The sequence below is a fragment of the Sphaerodactylus townsendi genome, linkage group LG08 (assembly GCF_021028975.2).
Source record: "Sphaerodactylus townsendi isolate TG3544 linkage group LG08, MPM_Stown_v2.3, whole genome shotgun sequence".
NCBI classification, from domain to species: domain Eukaryota; kingdom Metazoa; phylum Chordata; class Lepidosauria; order Squamata; family Sphaerodactylidae; genus Sphaerodactylus; species Sphaerodactylus townsendi.
Window position 1 is genome coordinate 109,313,937 of NC_059432.1, and position 20,433 is coordinate 109,334,369.

At 45.9% G+C, this 20,433-nt stretch overlaps 1 pseudogene; it reads right to left on the reverse strand.

Moving 5' to 3' along the window:
• Nucleotides 1–19,848, reverse strand: part of LOC125438521 — a 76,269-nt pseudogene extending 56,421 nt beyond the window's left edge.
• Nucleotides 19,849–20,433: the final 585 nt, after the last annotated feature.

Consider the following 20,433-nt stretch of genomic DNA (forward strand, 5'->3'; position numbering starts at 1 on the left):
TGGCAGGGCCGGGGTGAGGGCCGGAAGCCTGCTGAAGGAGCAGCCTGGCAGGGCCGGGGTGAGGGCCAGAAGCCTGCTGCAGGGCCGGCTTCTTCAGACTGAAGGAGTAGCCTGGCAGGGCTGGGGTGAGGGCCAGGAGTCTTCCGCAGCAGGGGTGAGGGCCAGGAGCTTGCCACGGGGCCAGCCCTTGGTCTGGCCTCACCAGGCCGCTCCTTCAGACTGAAGGAGCAGCCTGCTGTGGGTCTGTCCGGTGCCCCTCAGTTCAGCCCTGCTAAGTCTCACCAGGCTGCCCGGAACCACTGCCATTTTCCGCCACTGACCAAGGTAACTGAGGGCACAGGGGGGCATGGGGCAGTGGGGGGCGCTGGGTGGTGGTGGGGCGCAGGCACTATTTCCCCCTAGTATACCTCTAGGACACTGTACCTGGTTTGTTTTGACTGTCAGCCAGCCTAGCATTGTGAAAGAACTGTGATCTATGGCAAAACAAAAGTAAGCTCTTCCCTGCAGCAATCCAGAATGGACTCGGTTCACTTTTGCGCAGGATTTTCTCACCTTGGATACCTGGGTGAGTTGCCATGAGGAGCAGACCCCACTGCAGAGTGGTTGTGGTTGTGTCCATTCCTGCAAGAAAGAAGTCAGTAATGCACTGTGTGAGGTTATTGTCGTCATATGTAGAGCCAGGGTCATGCTTGCTCTGTAGTTGAAACAAGAAAATGGGATTTGCATTATTACAAGCATCTTGTAGCATTATTTATTTATTTGTTTGTTTGTTTGTTTGTTTGTTTGTTTAATTAGTTAATTAATTAATTAATTATGGGTTTTATATGCACAACATAATTACATCTTACAACCCATACAAACAAACCCCATTAAATTAGAATTAAAACACAGCGATAAAATTAACAAAGATGGCGTCACGCAATAAAACCCAATTAAAACCCTCCCAAAGAGGGGGGAAGCAGAATGAAGAAGTGGGTCCCGTAGATGGCAAAAGGGAACTCTAAACCGAAGGAATAAAAAGGGGCACTCGGTCAGCGGCTGGACACTCCAAAGGCCCGGCGGAACAACTCAGTCTTACAGGCCCTGCGGAATTCACCAAGATCCCGCAGGGCCCGGACAGCTGGAGGGAGAGTGTTCCACCAGGCGAAATGCACGAAAGTGGAGCAGACCAGCTACCCACCAAGGGAGAGGGATTCCCTGGCCCCAAGGCCCTACCCCTACCACTGCTCAGCTAGCAAGCGGTGGGCAGACCTAGCCCAACGCCTCTTTTTAAAATATTTTTATTAATTTTCTTAAGATAGTTAACAAACAGAAAGGCAATATAAAAAGCAGAAAAAAAGAACAAATCAAACAGACAAAACAGAAGACAGGGAGAAATTTTTCTCTCTTTCTCACAATACTAGAACCAGGGGGCATACATTGAAAATGCTGGGGGGAAGAATTAGAACTAATAAAAGGAAACACTTCTTCACGCAACGTGTGATTGGTGTTTGGAATATGCTGCCACAGGAGGTGGTGATGGCCACTCACCTGGATAGCTTTAAAAGGGGCTTGGACAGATTTATGGAGGAGAAGTCGATCTATGGCTACCAATCTTGATCCTCTTTGATCTGAGATTGCAAATGCCTTAACAGTCCAGGTGCTCGGGAGCAACAGCCGCAGAAGGCCATTGCTTTCACATCCTGCCTGTGAGCTCCCAAAGGCACCTGGTGGGCCACTGCAAGTAGCAGAGAGCTGGACTAGATGGACTCTGGTCTGATCCAGCTGGCTTGTTCTTATGTTCTTATGTTCTTAGAAAAAGATAATATAGCTAACCAAAAACTTTATGAATATTAGCTCTCACACGCTGTAATCTCCCTGAGATTACAAGACTTACAGTTTTGAAATTCACTACCTTCTGTCCACTGGCTCTACAGAATCATTGCTAGACAATTTCTTATATCTTCATCATTAGAAAAGTAACGTTTTTTAAATTATTATTTTTGCATAGTCGATTCAGACTCAAGTAAGAAATAAAATCCCCATTTCTCATCAAATGTATGTTTTGACTGTTTACAAGGTTTGTTAGTTTAACCATTGTAGCGTTTTTAAAAATGTTATCTTTCCATAGTTCCGTGTTAAAATCTCTATCAGTTTTCCAACAAGATGCAATTATTTCTCTTGCGGCAGTTAGTAAGTACCAACAGAGTACATTAAGCTTCTTAGGATGTTTTTTGGCAAGACGCCCAGTAATATTGTTTTGGCAGTAAGGGGAAATTTTAGTGTAATTATTTTTTGCACTTCTAAAAATACTCGCTAATTTTTTTGCAAGTCTACCTGTGTGACCCCGTGCTCTGCTGTTGAAAAGGAGGTTAGATCGCATCCCCCCCCCTCTGTCATGCCACTTTATTCAGAGCATTTCCTAAGCTCAGTTGGTTCTAAACTAGTCGGATAACATTGTTTAATTTTATGTATTTATTTACAACATATTATGCCACTTATCCAGGGAATCTACCCAAGTATGATGATGCTGTATCTATGGACTTCCAAAAAGGTTTTGAATGTCTGCGTGAGCATTTCAAAAACTGCAGTTACCTTACATTTGTTGGGGGTTTTTTTTACATATGTGCGTCTCAGATTTCACATATTATTATTTTTATTATTATTTTATTCAGCTTAATAGACCGCCCAACCCTCGAAGGGCTCTGGGCGGTGTACAATGAGACATAAAACAAATACAACATAAGGTCTCATAAATACAATATAATGATAAAACATTAAAATTCATTAAAATACATTATAGCAGCAATTCCAGAAATTACAAATAAAAATACATGCCCAGATGCATGCACAGATGGCACCCAACCCAAAGGCCAGGAGGGCCAGCATTGCCCCAAAATGGATGGTATCAGCGATCAGGCAATGCTGAAGATGGCAAAGCTGTCGTGGGGGCTACAGAGGGGGCAGGCAGTCTGCGGCTGGCATCCCCAAAGGCCCGGTGGAATAACTTGGTCTTACAGGCCCTGCGGAACTCACCAAGGTCCCGCAGGGCCCGGACAGCAGATGGTAAAGCATTCCACCAGGACGGGGCCAGGGCTGTAAAGGCCGTGGCCCGGGTAGAGGCCAGCCCTATCGACGAGGGGCAGGGGACTACCAGCAAATTGGCCTCCGCAGAATGCAGAGGCCTATTTGGGACATATGGGGGTCAGACGGTCTCGCAGGTATGAAGCGGACACATACAAAGCGGACACTTACTTTCTCCATCTGAAGTAGATAAAAATCAACGAAATCCTGCGGCTCATGCATGGCTGGTTTAGCCCTATGGTTGTCTATCTGGTTTCTTGCAAATGATTTTATAGTCGCCGCACATGCAAGTATTTCATTGTGAGGTCCTGGAAGATGTTTCATGAGCCGTGGGAAAGATTCATACAACTACAGGGGAAAAACAAAAGCAAAATCCTTTCACTACCTCAAGGATGTCCAATAGCATAGTTCATAAGGCAATTGTTTTTGGATGCCATTTAATCAACAACGACCAGATTTTACCACAGAGGTGATACATTCACTTTTGCTTCTTCCATCACTACAGATGTGAAATCACAAGACTGTCCCCATCAAGTACAACAAAGTCTGCTCCTTCTCCTGGTCTATTTACCCTCCTCAGTTTTACCCTCCACTCTTCCCAAGCCTCTTCCACCTCTTGGCTTTTCCTTTTCGGGTTCAAATTTATATCAGTTACTGGGCCTTTCCTCACTTACCTTCTGCTGTGCGCTACTCTCCCCAAATAGTGTGGGGTCCCGTGGCACTCCCCACTACTGGGGCAGCGACAACACAGCCGCCCCGATGCTGCCGCTGTCGCACCCCCTCAGCGCGTGGCATCCCTGGCGCTCTTGTAAACAGCGCCTTTGTTGACCCCCGCGTCAGAAATGACGCGCGCTGAGGGCAGCGCACGGCATATGGGGGGCGTGGTAAGTGGGGAAACACCCACTGTTCATAGATGTGTCCCAGCATTGACGAAGGAAGGGGGAATTGCGCCCAGGGCATGAACTGCCCACATACACCCTCCCTGCCTCCTCCCTGCCCCACCCACCCCCAAAATGCCCTGAAATGCCCCCGACCTGACACGCTTCTGACACTTCCCTGGCCCCGCCTCCTCACATGACTGCAATGGCACTGTCCGGGACAAGCCACCCCAGATGTTCCTGTGGCAGTTACGTGGCTGTGTCCCAGTAACAGGCTCAGCAGCATGCATCCCAGCTCTCTGCATTTGGGATTCTAGATGTATGTTGTCACTATCATGCATGTTACATATTAAATATTCACTTCAATCGTAAATGACTTGACATTTGTTGGACAGTCCAGGTTTAGTGTTTGGGGTGTTTTGTGTTTACTTGCTCCTCCCTCCCAATCGAAGCCCAGAATGTGATCTCAGGGCATATTGGGATACAGCAAGAGAGGGGAACTGCATTTTCCCATCTACCGACAAGTACCATTGGATCCAAGGTGACGGAATAAAAATAGAACCTTGAATCTATTTCAACGACCAGCTGGAGAAAATGTTTTTGGATCCAGCTCAAAATAATTGGCTATCATTTGTCCACATCCTCTATCGGGTCTCTCTTTCAAAGGCTTCTACACACAAAGCTTCAGGCTAGGTTAGTTTAGTGAATTCGTGCGTCACACAGCCCAGAAAACCCACAACAGCCAATTCGTGTGTTCTTTAACTGAGGAGTCTCTGGTTACAGTTGTTTGCTGAGAACATGCAGAGAGTATAGAAGAAGAAGAAGAAGAAGAAGAAGAAGAAGAAGAAGAAGAAGAAGAAGAAGAAGAAGAAGAAGAAGAAGAAGAAGAAGAAGAAGAAGAAGAAGAAGAAGAAGAAGAAGAAGAAGAAGAAGAAGAAGAAGAAGAAGAAGAAGAAGAAGAAGAAGAAGAAGAAGAAGAAGAAGAAGAAGAAGAGGAGGAGGAGGAGGAGGAGGAGGAGGAGGAGGAGGAGGAGGAGGAGGAGGAGGAGGAAGAGGAAGAGGAAGAGGAAGAGGAAGAGGAGGAGGAGGAGGAAGAAGAGGAGGAGGGGGAGGAGGAGGAGTTTGGATTTATATCCCCCCTTTCTCTCCTGCAGGAGACTCAAAGGGGCTTACAATTTCCTTGCCCTTCCCCCCTCACAACAAACACCCTGTGAGGTAGGTGGGGCTGAGAGAGCTCCGAGAAGCTGTGACTAGCTCAAGATCACCCAGCTGACGTGTGTGGGAGTGTACAGGCTAATCTGAATTCCCCAGATAAGCCTCCACAGCTCAGGCGGCAGAGCGGGGAATCAAACCCGGTTCCTCCAGATTAGATACACGAGCTCTTAACCTCCTACGCCACTGCTGCTCCTGAAACCTCACTTTCACTTCTGCGGAAAGCAGTCCAGAGCAAGGGGTATCCATCGAGCAAAAACAGATCAACCAATCCGATCCGGATCCACAAAGCCAATCTTCAGTCCGACAGCAGGTGCTACAGAAACTCAGGCTGTTCTACAAAGTTGTCCCTGCAATGCTTGCTGTTCTTAGGTGCCTTTTATAAGCCTGCAATCTTGCTCAGTCTGAGTCCTGCGCTGACTTACAGCTGTCTCTTCTGCGTCTCTGGGCCTCCAACCTGGCTCTAGGTCTTTTAGCATGCAGTGCCTAATGGCCCTGCTGTCTGAGCTGCCTCACAGAACCAGGTGAGCTGGGGGAACTGTCCGCCCTGTCCTCTTGCTCTTGGCTTGGGCCAGCACTGTCCTCCACCTGTGTGGTTTCTGGCTGTTCACCACACTCAACCAACTGTGGCTGTGGAGATTCAGCCAGCCGAGACTCTGTTGGAGCCAGATCATCATGCCAGCATCCCTCATGCCAGTATTCTTCATCTGGCTGGCTGCTGGGGAGCCCATGACATTTTTTGTTCAGTGTAATCACTTAATTTATTTATTTATTTATTATTAAATTTTTTATACCGCCCCTCCCCCGAAGGGCTCTGGGCGGTGAACAACATAATAACAATCAATTACATTAAAAATCAATTAAAACAGCGAAATTAACAGAATTACAGCGGCGTCCAGCATAAACTTCATAAAAACCCTGGAAAGAAAACAAACCCAGAGAGCTGAGAGCCCCACAAAAATTAAGGGCCCAGAGTGTAAACGGGGGAAGAAAGAAGGAGGGGGGCGCACATCAGCGGCCGGCCTCTCCAAACGCCCGGCGGAACAATTCGGTCTTGCAGGCCCTGCGGAACTCTCCAAGGTCCCGCAGGGCCCGGATCGCTGATGGTAAGGTGTTCCACCAGGCAGGGGCCAGGGCTGTAAAGGCCCTGGCCCGGGTAGAGGCCAGCCGCATCATCGACGGGTTGGGGACCACCAGCAAATTGGCCTCCGCCGAACGCAGAGGTCACAAGGGGACATATGGGGTAAGACGGTCCCAAAGGTGGGGGGACGGTGGTCTCAGTGGGGGGACGGTGGTCTCAGTAAGATGGAATAAAGGAAGCAAAGGAAGGCAAACGATACTCACAAGGTGAAATAAAGAACCTCCAAATCGTATAACTGTGCTGACAGCTTCTACCAGCCTGAGGAAATCGCTGTCATCCATAGAAAACCGGGTGCCAAAAGTGACGCCACAAATCACATTGACAACTGAATTCCTGATCAGCAACGAAGGGTCAAACAGTTGCCCTGAAAATAGAATGGTTTGCAAAGCATTTATACGTGTTCTCGTTCTCCTGTAAACACTGAGGGTGGGCTTTCCTAATGGAGGCCCTTGACAACAGTCAATTCTCTATCTGCATATTTATATTTATTTATTTATTTATTTTGAGGCTTTTAGACCGCCCCATCCCCGGAGGGCTCTGGGCGGTGTACAACAGATAAAAACAACAATACAGAGTTATTAAAACATTAAAAGCAGCAACAGTTAAACAATAGTTATTAAAAAAAATAAGGATATGAGTGGGTCCAGCATCATAATTTTAAAATTCTCTCCCCTCCCCCCCCCCAGAGGGAGGCATGGTGGCCTCGTTAGCTGACAGATGCCCCAGATGTCGGGGTCAGACGAGGACCAAACCGGGAGGGGGCACCACATCAGCGGCCGGTACCTCCAAAGGCCCGGCGGAACAGCTCCGTCTTACAGGCCCTGCGGAACTCACCAAGGTCCCGCAGGGTCCGGACAGCTGGAGGAAGAGCGTTCCACCAGGCCGGAGCCAGAGCCGTAAAGGCCCTGGCCCACGTGGAGGCCAGCCGCATCATTGAGGGGCTAGGGACCACCAGTAAATTGACCTCAACCAACATACAGACGCAAATATACAAACAAGGGGGAAAGTATCAAGCTAAATTTCAAAACATCCACAAAATATATCCACAATATGAAAAAATATCAAACTTAAATGCTGCTGCTCCCATAATGTTCATGTTCCAAAAAAAAACATGGAAGAATGGCTGTTGAGTGGGAAAGTGTGCTTCATGCTATGTTAGAGGCATGTATTTGTTCCTCCCATAATGAAGAAAGAGAGCATCAAACTACTGGCAGGCTGTGCAGTTTTCTGCTGCCAGCCAATCAGATGAAAAGTTGTTCAGTCCCTCATGTCTCTTTGTGCCAGCCTTTTGCCAGCAGAATTAGAGAGGAGGAAGACCTTTCTTAAGTGAAGAATCCTTGTGACAACGCACCTTCTGGACCAGTGATTCTCAACCAGGGTTCTGTGGTACCCTGGGGTACCATGAGCACGTCCCAGGGGTACCATGACAATGCTACCGCCTGCCCCCCCCACCGGAATCAAATGGATTTTGAAGGGGGGGTTGGAAGCTTCATGGGCTCCCTTTAAACAACACTGAAAAACAGCATTGTTTTATTTGCCTAAATTCGGTGTGGATTGGGGGGGGTAGATTTAAATGGAGCTCTCCCTTTAAATCCCCCCAATCCATGTTGAATTTAGGCAAACAAACAATGCGGCTGTCAATGCTGCTTTCCTTCCCCTCCCCCTGCTTGCCACTCCCCCCATCTACAGGCCAAAAACGGAAAAAAACCTAAAAAATGCAAAAAAAAAATCAAATGAACCTCAGGGGTACCCTGAGATATGAAGAGCGAGGTCAAGGGTACCACGATGTCGAAAAGGTTGGGAGACACTGTTCTGGACTATAACACTCAGTCCTTCAGAACTTGTGCGGTTCCACAGCAGTGGGCTTAGGTTTCCCTGCACAAGAGATTCAACCTGCAGGACAGTTGGTCTGAAGCATAACAATTGGTGTGAATGTAGAGATGGTACCCAAGCAGGGATGTGCATAACAAAATACCCACGCTAAAGATATTGGCAAAAATTCCTGTTTCAGGTAATTACAGTGATGTTCTGGAGTGATATTTGGAATCCAGCATTCTTCGTGGAGCTAAATTACCATTCCTGAATTTATCCATTGATTGATCGATTGATCGATCGATCGATTGATTGATCGATTGATGTGCATTTTAGCCCACCCTATGCCTAAAAGTCTCAGGGTGGGTTACAACATTCGATTAAAGTCATACAGTAAGCCACCTTGAATCGCCTTGTAGAAGAGAAAGGCAGGGGACAAATCCAAACTCTTCCTCCTCTTCATTGGCTGCTTAGGACAGAACTAGTTTGGCAGGTACAGGACAAGTTGCTTATTGTTAGGTAGGGAGCACCCGTGAGCACCCTGAGCCAGGGGTGAATTTGAATTTCACCAATTCAAACTGATTGACAAACATAGAAAATAAAAGGAAAGATGGCATGTGTCCCCCAGTGAAAACTGTATGGCAAGGGATAATCCAACTCTGTTTCTACTGTTCAATTTCATCTCACATTGTGAAAGTTAGAAACATTGGGCAAAAGATCAATGAGAATCTGAAGATGCATATTTTCACATACCTCTATTCCCTAACATCTCCATGGACCATTGTTTCCTGCTTGAAAGGAATGAGAAAGTACTTGGGATCTTTTAATTATTGTCTGTCTCTAGCAGAATGAAGCAAAAGGCATGGAACTATGCTTAGATGATATTGGTTCCTCTCTACCATGGCACAATGGTAAATGCTTAGTTTGACCCAAGATTATAGTGGGATAAATTTAGATATGTAATTAAGGCTGTTTCCACACGGCCACGATTGGGATTGGGTCGGTGTACACGACGCCGACTCAACCCCCCTGGGACAGTTCGCACGAACGGTCCCAGAAACAACAGGGAAGACGACGTCATGGAGCGCCGTCGCCCAGTTGAGCCAGGGGTGGAGCGAGGGGGAACTGCGCCAGGGGCACGTGTGCACCCTGAACCCCTGCCACACCCCTGTCCACCCCTGCCGTGCCCTGGAATGCCCCTGCTATGCCCTTGCCAAGCCCCTGCAGGGGCACGCACCCATTGCATCACACCCACCCCACCCCCTGAGTGCTACACCCCTTCCCTGAGCCACTGGACATGATGGAGGGTGAATTGACCATCACGTGCTTTACAGCAGGAGCAGGTTTGGTGCTCAGCAACATCTTTCCAAACCTGGTAGTGACTTCCTGGTGCATCAAGGAAGGGGACTGAGGCTGGGTGCCTCTTTGCATAGTATGTGCAGGAAATGACATACCAGGTGGGTGGCATCCGTTGGCTGAGTTTGGAGACAGGCCAGTTTTGCCAACACAAAAGGCAGTCATGGCCAGGGCTGCCTAGCACAGTCCACCCTCAATTAAACATTATAGTTAACTGATGACCAGCTGTTTTAAATAATTCTACCCACACTACAGTCTCGTCTCTTAACTGGGTACTGACATTCAAGTATTGGATCAAACTATGTTTTAACTCTGATGAGCGCAGTTTAACATACATTGTGCGCCCAGACCTATTTGCCTCCGAATGGTATCAACTCCTTAAATAAAAAATCTACTCTCTAGGTTTAATACTTGAAGATCTCTGTATGCTGTCACCCAGAGAGGTTCTGCAAACCTTAAAAAGCAGACTTCTAGAACAGGAATACCATATCTTGTTGGGGCAAGCAAATAAATCATGCTCACCCCTTTCTGTCGGAATAGTACCAGAACAGGGGCACATAGCCAAATATCTTGAACTATTAACTGAACCCCAACAGAGATGGATTATTACAAAGGCCAGATGGAATACTTTTCCATCGGCCATTACAAAGGGTCGCTACATATCTATCCCTCTCCAGGATCGGGTCTGTCCACACTGTAAAAACCAAGGGGAGACTCTTGCTCACATTATACTTGACTGTCCGAGATATGTGGGTATTAGGAATTTCTCTCCTGGGCGGGTCTTAGACAAATCTGAAAGAGACTCTGACAACTCTGTTGTGGAGCTTTTGTTAAATAACACAGAGGCCGTGCTCTTGGTAAAAGTAGCAAAATTTCTTTTACAAGTGACAGAATTTTCTAAGTAACGTCCAATGCTAGATACAGTTTATCTGTGTTTTGAATGTACTTTTGATTTGTACTTCAGAAATGTCTGTAATGCTCTGGAGCCTATTTTAATATGCCTAATAAAGGTTCTTGTATTGTAAACTGGGTACTGGAGCAAATACCTTATCAGTATTTTTCAAGGTTCTTTTTACTTATGAAAAATGGTGGCAGTTTAAGAGAGTTGAAAAGCAGATCCTGAATTTCTCTGCATTATTTGGGCTGTTTTGGCATTGCCAACATTTAAAAAGGGGGGGAGTACCCCTTCCCCTCCTTCCCTCCCCCTCTTCCTCATTTACCTGCTGTCTGCCTGAGTTTCAGAGATAATTCAAGAGGGGCTCAGTGTAACAATTAAAAAGCAGGACCAGGATATAATTACACTGTGAAAGGCTCACAGCAAGTTGCTACCTAAGCTAAAACTGATTTGTAGGACTTAAGGTCCCAAAACAAACATACAGAAACAAAATACGCGGTAAGATTCTCTGGTGGTATACTTTTATGTCTCAGTACTCAAATGGTAACAGAAAGCACACTGCACTGCCAACAGCTTACATTCACTGCTTCGGGACTGCATTACCCCATATGTCCCGGCTCGACCTCTGCGTTCAGCAGAGGCCAATTTACTGGAGGTCCCTGGCCCCTCAATGACGTGGCTGGCCTCCACTCAGGCCAGGGCCTTTACGGCTCTGGCGCCGGCCTGGTGGAACACTCTCCCTCCAGCTGTCCGGGCCCTGCGGGACCTTGGGAAATTCCGCAGGGCCTGTAAGACTGAGCTGTTCCACCGGGCCTTTGGAGAGACCAGCCGCTGAGGGTGCCCCAGTTCCCTCCTCTCTGCTCCACATGGGTCCCTAACATCATCAGGACCCACTATCTTTTCTTGGGAGGGTTACGTAAGGGTTTCGTGGGATGCTGTTTTAGGACATAACTGCTGTTTTAAAATTACATTTATGATTTTCTATATGATGTTTTATATTGTACACCGCCCTGAGCCCTTCAGGGATAGGGCGGTATATTAAATCAAATAAATAAGCAAGCAAGTAAGTAAGTAAGTAAGTAAGTAAGTAAGTAAGTAAGTAAGTAAGTAAGTAAGTAAGTAAGTAAGTAAGTAAGTAAGTATTAATAATAATAATAATAATAATAATAATAATAATAATAATAATAATAATAATAATAATAATAATAATAATAATAATAATAATAATAAATCAACAGAAATCCATATACTTGGACCAAAACAAAAGTGAATCACAAACCTCTGAGCCAACAGACGATAAACTAAATATAGGACCGTAATTTCTTGGCGGCGCTTGATAAATTAACACCGTTGGTGAGTAATGAACAAGTTGTAGGTGATTTTAAAGCTAGTCCAAACTGTCATTATTAGCATCCAGTAACACATACCCTTGGCACATGCAAAATATTCAACAAGCTGACGCGCCTCCTCTTCTACTTGGCGCTCCATGTTTTTCTTCCCGATTCCCAGCTTCCGCATGGTCACTATCCCAAACTTCCTATGTTGCTTCCAGGTGTCGCCGTTTGAGAATATAATACCTGAAACCATAAAGAATTACCAAGCAAAACCATATTATAATTTATCTATGTTTCCTGGTTAGAAAATGTCACATCTAATGCCTTTCTTTCTTTCTTTCTTTCTTTCTTTCTTTCTTTCTTTCTTTCTTTCTTTCTTTCTTTCTTTCTTTCTTTCTTTATTTATTTATTTATTTATTTATTTATTTATTTATTTATTTATTTATTCTTTCGATTTATAAACCGCCCCATCCCCTAGGGGCTTTGTCTGTCTCTATATATTAAAATTACCTATATTCTATCTAAAAGATGCAATGCTGTTGCAGAATTAGTGTCTCTCAAATACAGTACCAGGTCTTTGATGCACAGCAGCATTGTAGACTTCAAAATGGCAGGGCAGCCACTGACTCCTACCCTCCAGCACCCCTAAACTTCAGGGCTGGTGCAGGAGTACATTTCCTTCCACTGCAGAAATGTAACTGCTCTTCTTCATGTGCTAATGCAACGTTTGAAAGAGGCGAACATTTGTGCCATCTCATCGTCTTCCAAAAAAGTGGAGAGATGGCCGCATTAGATAGGGTCATGGAGGAGAGGCCTATCAGTGGTTACTAGTCATGCAACTGGAGGGACGTCCCCATTCAGCCTCTGAACTCCAGTGCCAATGTAACCCCCATGCTCAGAATGGGTTGACCCAGTAAGGGGTGGAGACTCAAAGCAGCAAGAGGCTGCTGATTTCATGTAGTTTGGAGGAGACAAGGCTACCAGACTCGGACCTTGATTTCTATAAGCCCTTAACACCTTGTTAAGGTAACTGCAATGTTGTTGGGAACTACTGCGAAGGTAGTTGTTTATTTTTGCTATGTTGTAAATGTTGGAGTTTATTGTTTCAGGGTTTCTTTTTGTGGTTGTAATGGGTGACAGTTCTCCTGGAAACCTTCATCTTGTTGAATCCTGTTCATCAAGCACTTGGAGTCTTCAGGAGCCAACCCACTTGCAAGGAAGAATTGGACTTGGCAGATTCTGTAGACTGTAAATATAAGGACTTGAAAATGCAACCCGAACAGGACCTTGAAATGTGATGTTAAATGTTGATGTTATATGTTAAGAAACTAAACCATTTTGTTTTTAAAAATTTGTTGTTGCAAACTCATTCCAAGTTCTGCCCCACAGAACCCGCAAGCTGAGGTTACACCAAGAGACAACATAGGGGGAAGGCCTCGGCCTCTGTGTCCTGTTGTTGGACCTCCAGAGGAACAGTATGAGATAGCGTGGTTGTTCTTATGTAAAAGAGAGCGTTTCCCCACTTACCTGCTGCTGCGCGCTACTCTCCCCAAGTAGCACAGGGTCCCCGCCCCGACGCTGCCGCTGTCGCACCCCCTCAGCGCGCAACATTCCTGGCGCTCCTTGAAACGGCGCCTTTTGATGATCCCGCGGTCATGGGGAAGCCCGGGAGCGCGCCAGAAATGACGCACACTGGGAGTAGCGCGCAGCAACCACTCACCAAGGTAAGTGGGGAAACGACCAGAATCAATCAGGGCAGACTGGGAGGTCAAAACAGCTCTAAAAAGGGAGAACACCCCCCTCACCTGAGGAACGGCCGCACAGCCAGTCAGAGAGCCAGAAGGTGCCATAGCATTCTCCTTCACTGGTAGCAACTTGCAGCAGGGTAAAGACAGGTGCATCCATGTTTCTTGTTTCCAGACCCACTGTGATTGGCCCAGTGCAGGGTGAAGCCGGGTGCCGTTGTTCCTCTGCTCATCCTCAGCAGCTGAGACCCAGTGGGAGTCAATAAGGGTGAGTACAAATACTGCCAGGTTTCCTTCTCTTCACTGATCCAATGCAACCAGGCGAGCCTGTGTGATCCCCAGTCAGGGCAACATCAGAAGTAGCCATGCTGAATACAGTAGACCTCCATCTAGTTGGGGTGGCCAGATATCACTGTGAGGAGCTTCTACTACAGAATTTGAGCCAACATTCTTCTGAGAACCAGGAGGCATTCATTGAAAATGCTGGGGAGAAGAATTAGGACTAATAAAAGGAAACACTACTTCACGCGACATGTGATTGGTGTTTGGAATATGCTGCCACAGGAGGTGGTGATGGCCACTAACCTGGATAGCTTTAAAAAGGGCTTGGACAGATTTCGGGAGCTCCCAAAGGCACCTGGTGGGCCACTGCGAGTAGCAGAGTGCTGGACTAGATGGACTCTGGTCTGATCCAGCAGGCTAGTTCTTATGTTCTTATGATTGGTGTTTGGAATATGCTGCCACAGGAGGTGGTGATGGCCACTAACCTGGATAGCTTTAAAAAGGGCTTGGACAGATTTATGGAGAAGTCGATCTATGGCTACCAATCTTGGTCCTCCTTGATCTCAGATTGCAAATGCCTTAGCAGACCAAGTGCTCAGGAGCAGCAGCAGCAGAAGGCCATTGCTTTCACATCCTGCACGTGAGCTCCCAAAGGCACCTGGTGGGCCACTGTGAGTAGCAGAGTGCTGGACTAGGTGGACTCTGGTCTGATCCAGCAGGCTAGTTCTTATGTTCTTATGACTGGTGTTTGGAATATGCTGCCACAGGAGGTGGTGATGGCCACTCACCTGGATAGCTTCAAAAAGGGCTTGGACAGATTTATGGAGAAGTCGATCTATGGCTACCAATCTTGATCCTCCTTGATCTCAGATTGCAAATGCCTTAGCAGACCAGGTGCTCAGAATCAGCAGCAGCAGAAGGCCATTGCTTTCACATCCTGCACGTGAGCTCCCAAAGGCACCTGGTGGGCCACTGCGAGTAGCAGAGTGCTGGACGAGATGGACTCTCGTCTGATCCAGCAGGCTAGTTCTTATGTTCTTAAGAAACTCAGGGCACATTAAACGCTTCTTCCGTCCTCCATTTTATCTTCATTTCAAGCCGGCAAGGTTGTTTAGATTGAGAGAGATTGACTGGCACGAGGTCACCTAGAGAGTGGCTTAGTAGGCAATTGAACCCAGCTTATCCTAACCATCCCACTATGCTTCCTCTAATGGCCTCATAATCTCCTGATAAACATCTGTCACAAAAGAGTCGCACCTCCTTTCCTGCCTACCTATCCTATCTTATGCAACCAATTAGTAAGTAGTCAGTTTTGGGGCCTGGCTGTTTGGCCTGGGCCAACACTGCAATTCCGTCATCCTTCATCCTCTTGTCTGATGGGTCTCTGATAGTTTCCCTTCTTCTTTTCCTTCCAGCTCCTTCAATTCCTATGCAGGGATCCATCTGCCCTTCCTTGTGAAATGCCTCTCGGCCCTTTTTGAAGGCTGTGTGGCAACTCTTTAAGCTCTCTGTGCCTTTCAGTCTCTTCGACTGCATAGGCTAAGATGGCTGCCATTTGCCTGGCATGGTATCCACTTCCAGATTGCATGTGGTTGGGTGTCAACATATCACGGATCCAGTAAGCTGAATCCTTAACATAATCTCTGCTCTAGTGAGCTGAGTCATCATTCTTGCTTGGATATCAACACTCCACTAACCCAGTAAGCTGGGTCCTTATCATAATCTCTGCCCATCCCTAGAATAGCTGCCAGTGTAACCCCCATGCCCAGAATGGGTTGGCCCAGAATGGGTTGACCCAGTAAGGGGGTGGAGACTCAGAGCAGCAGAAAGGCTGCAAGAGCTCTTTGCAGAAGACAAGGCTACCAGACTCGGATCTTGATTTCTATAAGCCCTTAACACCTTGTTAAGGGTTTTCTTTTGTGGTTGTAATGGGTGAGAGTTCTCCTGGAAACCTTCATCATGTTGCAACCTGTTCATCAAGCCCTTGGAGTCTTCAGGAGCCAGCCAACTTGCAAAGAAGAATTTGGACTTGGCAATATCAGTAGACTGTAAATAGAAGGACTTGAAATGCAACCTGAACAGGACTTTAATTGTAACGTTAAATGTTGATGTTTTAAAAGTGTTAATTGTAAAGAAAAGTAAACCATTTTGTTGTTTAAAAATTGTTGTTGCAACTCATTCCAAGTACTGCCCCACAGAACCCACAGTTAGAGGTTACACCAGCATATAATATAGAATATAGGCATAGAATCCATATAACAGCCAACATTGTCCAAACAAAGTTTCTATAAGGAACCTAGCTACAAAAGTTAAAATCTCGGAGGCGGAATTGTTTAGTAGAAACGTAATCTTCCCCACAGTAGAGTATTCGTTAAAGATTACAGGACAAAGAGCAAAAAGCCTGGTCCTAGATCCCTCGTATTTGGGGCAGTCGAGCAATATATGTTCCATGGTTTGAATCGCTGTGATGCAATGAGGACATTTCCGCTCTTGCAAGTCGATTTTTCGGAACTTTCCTTGTAGCATAGAGCAAGGGAAGGAGTTACATCGAGCCCTAGTGATTCTCCATCTATGCTTGGGCTCCTGAAGTAAACTCAAATAATCTGCCATGTGATTGATTTTAAATTTGATATTAAAAAAGAGGGGGGAGCAATTGCTTCTCGCCTTGTCCTGCAGAACTTGAAACTCTGGATCTAGCAGTTTTTAATTGAGAGAAGATTTCAGAAGCAGGCAGCTTTTGCAAGGCTTCCCAGGAAAATCCTAGGGAAAGTATTTTCGTTTCCACTGCCCGCCACCACTCTGGTTTCTCTTCAGATCGTATAAATCTTTCGCCTTTTACTAAAGAAATCTCTAGATGTCTGAAACATTCAGACCCTCTGTATGTTTTGTCATTCGCTGAGATTTTGATTTGTTTATGTTTCTTTGTACGACTTCCCTGAAGAAAAAAATAGCATCTTACACTCTTCACAAAAGCTTACCCTTTCCATCTGTTAGAGCAGCCAGGAAAGGGGTCAGAGGTCGGTTGGAAATCTGTTCTGAATGGTTTATCATAAATTCTTTCACGGCTGGAAATTCAGAAACGATTACTGAAGCATGGGACCCAATTGGCAAAGAGTAAACATTTCCATACTTGGCTGCCAGCTGCAATTTTGAATCAACAGGAAGAGAATAAATGTTACATTCAATCATAATTTCAAATTCAGGTGTTAATTTCAGAATTCCTCATCCCTTCAGTTCATGCCAACACAAAGCTTTTCTCTCAGCCTGTCTTAAAAACCCTGTTTGAGTGAAAAGGTGGCACAGAAACGTTTCATTAGAGTCAATGCTCTCTTTCTCCTAGGGTAGTTCCCGCAACAAGGAAGAGAATCTGAAAATCAACAAAACCTGATTACCAGTACTAAAAAATGCCCAAACTGAAAACCAGAGACATTCAAATGCAACTGCAAATGAACTCCACCCAGACCGATGCTGATGCGATTGCAAATGCAACTACACAAGCACAGTTGCAAATGTGGTTGCAAATGCAACAACAAATGCAACCACAAATGCAACTGCAAAAGACCTGTACACATGCAAATCACAGTATCATCTACTTAAACTGGAAATGACTCACCAGAGGATCAGGTTAAGGAACTTTCACACAGGGGCTTACCGCCCAGGGGGGACATATGGAGCTCAATGTCTCTGTGCGGCGGCCATTTAGTCACACCTGTCCTCCTCCCCCCCCCCGGTCCATACACTGACTTAGTCAAGGTGGGGGAGGGCAGCTGCCCATAGAGGGAGGTGGAGGAGGAGACATAGGACAGTGAGGGTAAACATGAGGGGCCCCAGAAGCTCATCTGCAAAGTCTTCACCTTGAGGCAGATCCACACCAAGGTCGGTGGTGATGGCACGCCTTGGCCGATGCTGGAGCCCCACGCTGCCAGTGGGTGGGTGAGTAGGTGAGAGAGTGTGGCCAGAGTGCCATGGGGACCCTGGCAGACTCCAGCCATGTCCTCCCTGCTGCTGCATCTGCTGCTGCTGCTTTTGGCTGGCCAGCCAATCAGCTGCCTGCCCATCCGCCCATACTTCCCTTCCCTTGGCTGCAGCTGCTGCTGCCCTGCTGGTTTCTTTGGCTTCCGGATCACTTCCTCCCCACCTGAGCTTGACCAGGGAGCTGCCCCAACAGGCAGCCTTGTCTCGGCCCTGTCCCAGCTCCATGCTTGGCAAGGATATTAACAGTAACAGCGATAATAACAACAGTAGCCAACAACTAGCTAAAGAAGTAGCAGCTGTGATATTAAACAAAATTTAATAATAGTAATAATGATAATCGCAATAATTTTATAAGAAATGTGGCATGATTTTGGCTGACTTGGAAGCAAGTGGTGGAAGCCCCCCATCCCAACTTTGTCCCTGTCTAGCAGCAGCTCCCAGCCTTTTTTCACTTGCCACCCATTCCCCCAAAATTGTACCCCTTTTGTTAGCAAACCATTGCATAATTTATTTTGTGGGTACCTCTCCTCCCCTCCTCCTTCCCCCTGGGTCCATACACTGACTTGGTCATGGTGGGGGAAGGTGGCTGCCCATACAGGAGGGGGCAGAAGACTCAGTTTTCCCCCGGGGTACATGTTCCCTAGATACACCTTAACTTTCACATGACTGATCTCCTATACTTGTAACTGGGAAAGTCAGGGACTGAGGTCAGGGACTTCTGTATGCCAAGCAGATAGTCCACCCTTGAGCCATGACCCTGTCTGTCTCCTCACAAACACCCCAGACATAGAATTTATAGAACACTGGGGAAGAAAGTCTAGCTATTTTATGACTGTATCATGTCTATATGTTGTTCACCGCCCGGAGCCCCTTGGGGATAGGGCAGTATAAAAGTCTAAAGAATGAATGAATGAATGAATGAATGAATGAATGAATGAATGAATGAATGAATGAATGAATGAATGAATGAATGAATGAATCTATCTATCTATCTATCTATCTATCTATCTATCTATCTATCTATCTATCTATCTATCTATCTATCTATCTATCTATCTATCTATCTGCAGAATAGGACAAGGGAAATACCCTTGACTGATGTTTTTGGGGTTATAAAACAGGCTACTTTCTGATGTTTTTATGCAATAATCTGTGTAGTCATAGGTTCTCTCCGCGCAGGGAACACTGGTTAATGCGCTAGAGCAGTGGTGGAAAACCTATGGCACTCCAGATGTTCATGGCCATGCTGGCAGGGACTGATGGGAATTGTAGTCCATGAACATCTGGAGTGCCATAGGTTTTCCACCACTGCTCTAGAGCATTAACCAATATTCCCTGCATGGAGAGAACCTATGACTACACAGATTATTGCATAAAAACATCAGAAAGTAGCCTGTTTTATAACCCCAAAAACATCAGTCAAGGGTATTTCCCTTGTCCTATTCCTGCAGGCATAGACAGATGATAGATAGATAGATAGGCATAGAGCCAGATAGATGGATAGACAGACTAGATAGATAGATAGATAGATAGGCATAGATAGATAGATAGACTCAGGCCTCAAACTCAAGATGATAGATAGATAGATAGACAGACATATAGATAGAGCCAGGATAGATAGGACAGGAATGAATGACAGGACAGGACAGGATAGGACAGGACAGGATAGGATAGGATCGATGACAGACAGACAGATCTAGATTGATTGATTGATTGATTGATTGATTGATTGATTGATTGATTGATTGATTGATTGATTGATTGATTTATTCTTTAGACTTTTATACCGCCCTATCCCCGAGGGGCTCCGGGCGGTGAACAACATATAGACATAATACAGTCATAAAATAGCTAAAAACCCTTAAAAGCAGCGATAGGAACAATAAAAACTAAATATAACAAGTATAATAAATACAAGTATAAGTGGCGTCCGACAACCCCATTTTCAAAGATGAATTATAACTAAATACTTACTTTACTGTAACTGTTCGGAGTGAGTTTGAATCCGATTTTCCACAGACCTCCAATGACTGGAATCCAGATTGGTCCTGGTGGGTAAAATCTGGGTAACCGGTTCTGTTTCAGTACGTACAGAATGAGGAGGCAGGCCAGCAAAGCGAGCAGAAAGGCCTGTAACCCCAGCATCATCCTGCCTCCCTGCTCACAGCCGTGGGTTCATTCTCATCTACCAATGTGGGCTGAATGCCCTTTTGTATGTTCCTCCGATTAAGCTAAATAGCCAACTTATTCTAATGCATCTCTGTTCAATAACCTGGCAATTGTTCACGTAGGACATCCATTTCCCAACGTAGTTAATTGTCACCACACCCCGAATGCAGGGACAAGGCACTAGCACGGGGATTAAACCAGGCTTTAGTTACATCTTGTATAATTTTTCATGCTGGTCTCTGTGCAATACACGGATTGGATTTGACGCGCAAACAGAAACCACCTTCACAATCTGGTAGATCTGACAGGCAGTGGGGACTTTCAAAAAGGATATTGAGGAGATAGAAAAAGTGCAGAGAAGGGCAACGAGGATGATTGAGGGACTGGAGCACCTTCCTTATGAGGAGAGGCTGCAGCGTTTGGGACTCTTCAGTTTGGAGAGGAGACGTCTGAGGGGGGATATGATTGAAGTCTATAAAATTATGCATGGGGTAGAAAATGTTGACAGAGATAATTTTTTCTCTCTTTCCCACAATACTAGAACCAGGGGGCATTCATTGAAAATGCTGGG